At 33.1% G+C, this 9,001-nt stretch overlaps 1 long non-coding RNA gene across 1 annotated transcript; it reads left to right on the top strand.

The window, feature by feature from the left end:
* Window positions 1-421: 421 nt before the first annotated feature.
* Window positions 422-3,743, top strand: LOC138699862 (uncharacterized). Its single transcript, XR_011332101.1, has 3 exons — window positions 422-556; window positions 806-1,061; window positions 1,264-3,743. It is a non-coding gene; the product is annotated as an uncharacterized lncRNA (long non-coding RNA).
* The last annotated feature ends 5,258 nt before the right edge of the window (window positions 3,744-9,001 follow it).

Below are 9,001 nucleotides of genomic sequence, written 5' to 3'. Positions count from 1 at the left end.
CTTTGAATGAAGTGAGACAATTCTTGTGGAGTAGTATAGGAAATTTTCTCTGGCACAGTCGGTTTATTAATATTTACTATAAGTTCTTTTTCTAATTCAGAGGTAGTCTGTTCATTTTTATTCTCGTTTGGGGTGAATACCTGTTGGTAATGAGATGCAAGCAAGTTACATTTCGACTCTGTGTCTGTGGCTATTTGAGAGTCTAACCGAAGTGTCGGGATGACTGTTGGCTCGCGTAGAGTACGCTTTGTAGCGTACCAGAGAGTATTATCAACTTCAGATAGAGATGATAAGAAAGACTGATACATAGACATGAAAGTATAACTGAATGTAGCACTGTCGCAAGCTTTGCATTGAGGAAAGTGAGGCCGCGCTTGTCGATTAGTTTCGCCTGGTACTGAGGTCTTTGTATATAGTTTGGAGGGCAGCGAAGGCGAGTGATTACATGTTATGTTGCATAGCGCAAATATTTTATAAATATAATGGTTGTAACTTGTGCGGCTGTAGGCTGCACAAATCGCGGAGATAAGAAGAAAGAAGATATTCATTTTCACAGGTAAGTTAACTATATACTATTTAATGTCGTCAATAAATAAATTCCTGTTATAGGTTATGTTTTTCGAGTATGTTTAAATTAAAATGTGCAGTTTACAAATTCATTGTCTTAACATTAATGTTTATTGTGATATCAGGGATGGTAACGAATATATTTTGACATGGGAAAAGTGCAGCCTTAGGGTTCATATTCGTTAAAAATTATTTAATATCATTGTTTAATGTTATCTTTGTGTATCATTCATTTTAGATTTCCATTCAGCAGACCACACATTCTGCATCAATGGGTAGCTGCAGTTAAAAGAGAAAAGTGGACTCCTACAAAAAACAGTTTTTTGTGTAGTGAACATTTCACAAAAGAAAGTTACGAAGCCCAGTTGTCATCAGGTAGATGGTACTTAAAGGAAGATGCAGTACCCGAGTTATTCAACTATCCAGAACGACTGCATAAAGTTATAAAAAGAAGAAAGCCTCTTATTCGAAATACTTCAGTAGTACCAGAGAAGGTAAGTATCTTTAGAAAATTGCTATTGAATCATAGGCTGTTTGTCAAGATTTTCCATTGTTCTTACTATTTTTTTTTTTTAGCTTTTAGTTGTATAATGTAATGCAACAGTCTTGATATTTTCGGTATTGGCTCTCCATGAATGTTAGAGAGTCCCATACTGTTACATAATATTACTGACATCAAGTTTTTTTATATTACAGAAATTAAGAACTACCCAGGTCTCAGTAGGGCTACATTCTAACTCAAACCATGAAAATGATGTCAGCTCATCAGACACTCTAACATTGTCATGTGTTAGACCACCTACAACTGCACCAGAAAGCCCCAAGAAACAGGTACTGAAAAGAAAAGTGAAGACACTGCAGCAAAAATTGCGACGCAAGAATGTTATGATTACAACAAAGAAGGAACTACTTAAAGAACTAAAGAGTAAGACTAACACTACACCTGAAGTAAATGGTTTGTTACAGAATTATTTTAGTGAATTTCCATTAGAACTATTACAAAATGAACTCAAAAATAAAGAGGTAAAAAAGAATGGTGCCAGGTACACTAAGCTATTAAGCAATTTTCTCTTACGCTTTATTTTTATTCACCTAAAGCTTATAGATATGTTAGAAGTATGTTTAAATTGCCTCACCCAAATAGACTGAGTAGTTACTTATCTAAATTTAAATGTGAGCCAGGTTTCATAAGTGAGGTGTTTGAATATCTGAAAGCTAATATTTCAGAAAAACCATGGCTTAAAGACTGCACACTTATAATTGATTCTATGTCACTGAGAAAACAAATTCAATGGGACACTACACACTCACGGTATTCTGGTTATGTTGAATTAGCTGGACTTGTAGACGAGAAAGATGTACTAGCTACAGAAGCATAGGTGTTTATGATAGTTTCGATTAAACATAATTTTAAATGTCCTGTTGCATATTTTTTTACTGACAAAGTAAATTCTAATGTTCAGGCACAGCTTTTGAATATATGCTTAACTAAATTGCATGAAATAGGTATTAGAATATGGTCAATTACTTGTGATGGTTCATATGCCAATATCACCACCCTTACTGCTTTAGGATGCAATTTTTCTGCCCATGACATGAAATGTTACTTTGTACATCCAGACATGGGTAATGTTTGGACTATATTTGACCCTTGTCATATGGCAAAATTAGGTAGGGGTTGTTTAGCAGAGAAGTCCTGTTTGACGTCAGAAAAAGGTTCAATACAATGGAAATACATTATGAATTTACACGAGATACAAGAGCAGGAAGGATTAAAATTTGCTAATAAACTCTCAGGAACCCATGTAAACTGGAGAAATCAGAAGATTAATGTTAGATTAGCTGTGCAAACATTAAGTTCTAGCGTTGCTGATGCTATTGATTATTTAAGAATGAGTGGTCATGAGTCTTTTCAGGGTTCTGAAGCAACAGTTGAATTTATAAGATACATGGACAGATTAATCAACATTTTAAATTCCAGGAACCCTTTCTCTGCTGGTTATAAAAAGCCACTATCATTGAATAATGAAAACTATTGGAAAGAATTATTTCATGAAACAAAACTGTATCTAAAATCATTGATGATTGATGGTATTCTACTATTGTCTCATCCAAGAAAAATGTTTGCATTAGGTTATATTGTCTGTATCACTTCTATTGAAAGCATTGCCAGTGATATTTTGAAAAGACAAGATGACCCTTTAAAATATTTATTCACATATAAATTTTCTCAGGACCACCTTGAATTACTTTTTTCATGCATCCGGGCAAGAGGTGGGAGGAATAATAATCCTAACACGCTCCAATTCAAGTGGGCTCTGAGAAAATTATTGTTTAGAAATGCTGTTACTGCTAGTGGTAACTGCCTAAATATGGAGCACCCAAACACAGAGTCAGTGCTGGAGTTCAATAGTAATAACAGAATCTTAACTCAAACTTCTACATCATGTGATCTTAGAAGTGAATATAGTGACGATACAGAGATTATCCAGCTTGTTAACAGTTTAGATTCACACACTTTAAGTAGCTTCCAAGAAAATATATTATGTTACATTGCTGGTAGTATACTTAAAAAACTTCTTGAGAAAATTAACTGTGAACACTGTCAGGTAATGTGTGTTAATCAACAAACATTTCAAAGCATTGTAGATCACAATTACACCATGTTGCCTTGCATTTTGCAATTTCACAAATTTGTATCCTATGTATCGAGGGGTGGTCTTATAGATCCGTCAGATGATGTGTTTGTGATTGTACAACACGTTGAGAAAGCTTTTCAGATTTACATTATTCAACAGAATATGATCAGTATGCGAAATATTGATAAGCACATTACCTGCTTTGTCATGCAAAAACTGCTGAGTTTAAGTAAGCCTCCATTTACTTCCTCCCATCCTCCTACAGAAGAATTGGGATACGAAGGTACCCATGAAATGAAAATTATAAAGGCAGTCATTCAAATGTATTTAAACATTCGTTTAAAAACATTTGCTAAAAAGTTCACATTGAAGGTTGCCAAAGGAAATGCCACTTCCATAAGGAGCAAATTAACAAAACAAATATTGTTCCAACATGTGTAACTTTCTGGAATAATACCATTTGAACTACAGTATATCTATACATATTTTGTGTTAGATATGAACAAATAAAATTCATTGTGATATTTTTTCTCCTTATATTGTCTGTGAATTGATTTAATGTAGGCCTATTGTAAAACCCAAATTCCTTTCAAGAATGAGTCCTTATCTACGTGGATTATAATACAAAATTGTTTGTGAGATGTGTTAAAATAACAATTTCTTGATCTTTAAAGGTTTTGAAGAGTGTCTAAACTGAATGTGTGAAATATTTCAAAGCAGTTTCAAAATAAATTAACTGATGAATATGTACCATAGACATGTGTCTATGATATATACGAAGCTGAATATTGCCCCTCGGACCAGACATGACTAGTCGCACGGTTGGCCTCAGTTATTATGTTACAGTGCTCCATCCAGTTCATCTTTATATGTCTATGGACTGTGGACTGATATGACTGCAGGAACACAGGGATCAAAATGAATTGTCAAGGCCGGTAAAGGAGAAGCGAAGCGAAGCGAGCACATCAAGTCGGCCGTGATTTAATATTCTCCAATAAGTAGCATGCAACCAACGAGCACAGAATGCATAGAGTAGATATAAACAGCTTGGAGGTGAAGCCGCTTTTGTGGACAGTCGCCATTATGATGCTACCAAAACATTGCGCTCCCGGTTAGCACATGGGCAGTTGATTGTGATGTTGCATCGTTGTTTTGATTAATAAATTAACTAATTTCAATATGCCTACATGTTCTGCGTATGGCTGCACAAACAGGTTTCCAAAAAAAATTCCTGGAATAACTTTTCACGGGTAAATATGCATGTGTGAAATGTACTTATTACCGGTAGGCTAGATACGGTAATGAATGATTTAGCCTAAGTTAGTCGGTTAGATTCGTATTGTTCACGTATTTGTTTGATTAAGAGAAAGGATTAGTGTATTGATATTATTGTAATTAATTTTTATAATCACGAAATCAGACATGCTTTGCAGACTTAGCATTTACGAGCGAAGCTAACCTAACAACCCATGTTGGAAGTTTGTGTCGAGTGCTATAGAAAACTGGTGTACCGAGGTTTCTCTTAAACCGAATGCACGTATTCGTTTGATGAAGAAAAAGAAATAGTGTATTAATATTATTGTAATTAATTTTTATAATCACGAAATCAGACTTATGCTTTACAGACTTAGTAGCTTCATTAACTCGGTCGTGAACTGACTTGACCCACTTGGTAATAAAACTTCACTTTTGTTCGCCGTTATAATCTAATTATATACTATAAACGAAGAACCTATCAAATATTATATGGTTAAGAGCATTCCATTTTTTCTCTAAACAAAATCGGGACATCTATACGAAATACTGGCAAAAGGAAGAGAATGATAATTTGCGTTAAGAAGCAAGTTTCATTATTAAATCGAAGCAAATGGATCAACCTATAAAAGTAATTATTATAGGGTAGCATTTTTATTGGACTAGTAGCAAAATAAGGTCAAACTGTTATTTTCCTTTTTTATCATTATTGTTTGTTTAACCTTCCAGATTATCTATTAAATACCATACTGCAATTTGAAGAGCTGCCAATTTAAATAACCTGTATATATGTGATTTATCGATGTCAGTTTCGTAATTTTTGCTAAAAAAATACGTGCATAGCGATTCTGTATTACGAAACAAACAAGAAAGTGCGAGTCCTACAAGAAATTAGGGACATATGGAATTCTTATTATCATAAGATCTTCTATAACGTAATAGCTATTTTGCAATGTTTTGGTAGCAACAAGATGGCGTCAGGTCCATCAAACCGGCTTCACTCCGTCCAATGGTATTAAGATGCTAGTGTCTACTCTATTGTATTCTGTGCTCGTTGCATGCAACTACTTAATACAATGCTACCAAATTGTTTTATTTTTACAAAACACAAAATAACCTAGGTATTTCAAAAGATCAAAACTTACATTAGCATAGATATAATATCGAAGCTTAATTTACGAGTCTAAGTTGCACGTAATAATTTTTGTTCCCCTGAATTACGTATAAACCAGATACAACTGCAACTAATGGCTAAATAGTAGATAAAAACTATTGGTGAAGATAAAGTGTCTCCTTTATTATATTACAATCTTTCTTGTGTATAAAAACTATAATTTCATGTCAACGCGTACTTTATAATGCCATAAAAATTTTCAGTTTTGCGATGCTGTACTTTTTTTGCGTATTTCTGGATGAAGCCGGCAGAATGTTCCTTTTTTTCGGTTAATTATTATATTTGCTATTCAGGGTTGTGTTATATAACTCACAATTTGTTAATACAGTAATATTACATTTTTAAAGAAGTAAAATATTGTAACTAAGTGCTTTACAATACATTCTTATCTAATGGGTTATTTTTAAAAACCTTTTTCATTCACTTGAATAGCGATCTTGAAACTGAGCACTGAAAATAGGGCTAGCGCCACTCGGCTACGATCCACTGAACTAGAGGAAGTATCGTCTTCTACCCGCTCTGGCAGTAGTAAAAATTATTGGTGAAAATATAATGTCCCATTTGATATATTATATTATACTTTCTTGTACATCGAAAACTATAATTTTGTGTACTTACAACAACACAAAAATGTTCAGTTTTGCGAAGCTGTACTTTTTTTTGCGTTCTTCTCTCTGAAGCCGACAGAATGTTCCAGTTTACTGTTTATTATTATACTCGTATTTACGATTCAGGAGTGAATGATATAGTAGTTAATGTAGTAGTATTACATTTTTTAAATAAGTAAAATATTGTGATAAACTATAATACACTTTTATCTAGTGGGTATTTTAAAAACATCTGCATTGACTCGAATAGGGCTCCTGAAACATAGACTTACTAAATAGTCCTGAAACTGATTGTAATTCGTTTTAAACTTGACAAAATTTTATTAATCTTAGAAATTAGTGCAATTATTATCATTAAAAAACAGAGGAAGACCAGATTAGTTGTAGCTTTTTCTGTTACTTTCAACAGTAGACTATAGGATTTTGTGATGTTCTGAACACATGCTTATGCTACTGCAGTATTGAGTGTACAAAGATAAAATAATTCTTATGTTTTGTAAGTCATACAACATTTTCATTGACTCATTTCTGGGAAATGTGCAATATATTTCACTAACATAAACGTTTATAGTAAAGTATCTCATAAATGTGAATAGAGTTATAGTAACAGATTCAATACTAGCTTTTCTATTGTCCATTCCATTGTTTTCATTTTGGACATATTAAATTCAATACTAGCATTTCTATTGTCCATTCCATTGTTTTCATTTTGGACATACTAAATTAGTGATGTCACGTAACCAAGCAATTTTATGTTATATGTATAGTTGTTTTCTTTAGTGAATTCCATAACAGTACTTCATGAAACGTAAACAGTCTGTGATATAAAAAAAAAAGTGTGTGAACGTTTTTGTATAGAATATTATGGGAATTATATGTGTTTAGTCGGAAAAAAAAAAAAAAAAAAAAAAAAAATGTAAATCTAAATAGATATTTTCTGTCCTCTTTAATAATTTTTTATACTTCCAATGACTTTCATATGTAGCTAACTGTAAAATCATTTATTATTAAGTTTTTTCATAATTATTTTGTAATAAAATAGATATTAACATACTTGTAATATGATATAAGCCTAAATCTATAGGTACTGCAAATATTTTGCAATAAAAAGAGATATTGACGTAATTTAATAGTACATTATGCAACGAGCCTATAACGGTAGTAATTAGGACGCAAGTATGATTGCGCTCGTTTCAAAATTTTCATACGAGCGTCTTAATTGCCATTATAGGCAAGTTTCATACGACTTTTTATGCTCGACCATATTTCTAACTTGAAAGTATTGAAAATTAGGTCTTTTTATGGTTATGTGCGAACTGACCTGAATTGTGAGATGTGCGCAGACGCGAAAGTATTGTTTTTTTCCGAGGCCGAATGTCATTGACCTTGGCACAGAATAAGAATGAACATTAGTCTGATATAACCTGGAAATTGATTTAGAATTGAAAAACGAGATGACAAATTGAATTTATTTGAATATTATTTACAATTAACGCTAATTATTATAGTAACAGAACATAACCTTCTGCGACAGAATTGGAATTCCAGCCTCCGTGACTTTTCGCTAATTGTTTGTCGATTGTATATCCGAGAATAATCGATATAACGGTACAAAGTTGACTTGTGATTGGCTGAAGACCTGTACTTTAATGAGTAAATAAAAAAAAAAAAAAACTGAGAACAGAAAGCAGAGCGAGCGCCGCTCTTCGACGAACCGCTGGACTAGTGGAAGTATCGTCACTTTCTCTTCTACCCGCTCTGGTTTATTATTGTCAAAATCGTCTAGTTATAATAATCCAATGTCATTATCATAGAAGTCGAAATTATTTAACATGTTTGGTTCTTTTAGGGTTAAATTTATTACGGCAGAAATAGAAGCCAATATTAATTGTCCACCATTTTGCAGTCATTTGATCTATTTACGTTTTTTTTTCGACCCTCATTTTGCTGCAGCACAGGCATGAAGCGCTTTAAAAAAAAGAAAACGCACGGTGTGATACTGACATTCGGATGGAGCGTCCATTAATAACAATGATTTGAAGTGAAGCTATTGGAAATAGATTGATTGTTTAAATCGTTTTATACATATTATAAAGCCATAATTGCTACTTTTTTGTTTATTATTATTATTTTGTAAGGGTGTAAATAGCGTATCTCTTAACAACAATAAACTGGTAATGTATTTGAGACATTGGTATTAATGCATTAACTTACATCACAGTCTAGTATATACAGTGACGAAGCTCAATACGTAGTAAAAATTCATCCATAGATAGTTGCTAACTACTAGGATCGCTAATATCGCCTTAAAATAGTAATGGCACGGTCTATTGTTCCTAGCACCCTCACAACTCAAGCTTCGTGACTGTATATACTACACTGTGGTTACATTGTTGTAACCTTAATCTAGCTTAAATTTCAGAAAACGGATTCCTTCCTTTCCCTCTTACTTCAAAATTCCAACCTTGTGCACACAAAATAAATTATTAGCACTGAAAAGTGCCCTTTCGTAAGCATGATGATGCGCATACGACAAACACAGAAAAATCTGCTCATTTTCAGTATCCTAAGATATAATTGTCAGTGAGGAATCCGTATACAGTAATTTTCCCCTTTATGTACGAAATTCGTGTGTGAATGAAAAAAAAAAAAAAACCTGCCATATTCTCCTGAATGTGACGGTGTTTTCACTGTCGCCAACACCTCTCACATAGTACTAGGAATGTAATCTAACCTAACCTCTCACATAATACATATTT

Source organism: Periplaneta americana, chromosome 1, assembly GCF_040183065.1.
Source record: "Periplaneta americana isolate PAMFEO1 chromosome 1, P.americana_PAMFEO1_priV1, whole genome shotgun sequence".
Classification (NCBI taxonomy): Eukaryota; Metazoa; Arthropoda; class Insecta; order Blattodea; family Blattidae; genus Periplaneta; species Periplaneta americana.
This window is presented reverse-complemented; position numbering and strand designations above follow the sequence as displayed.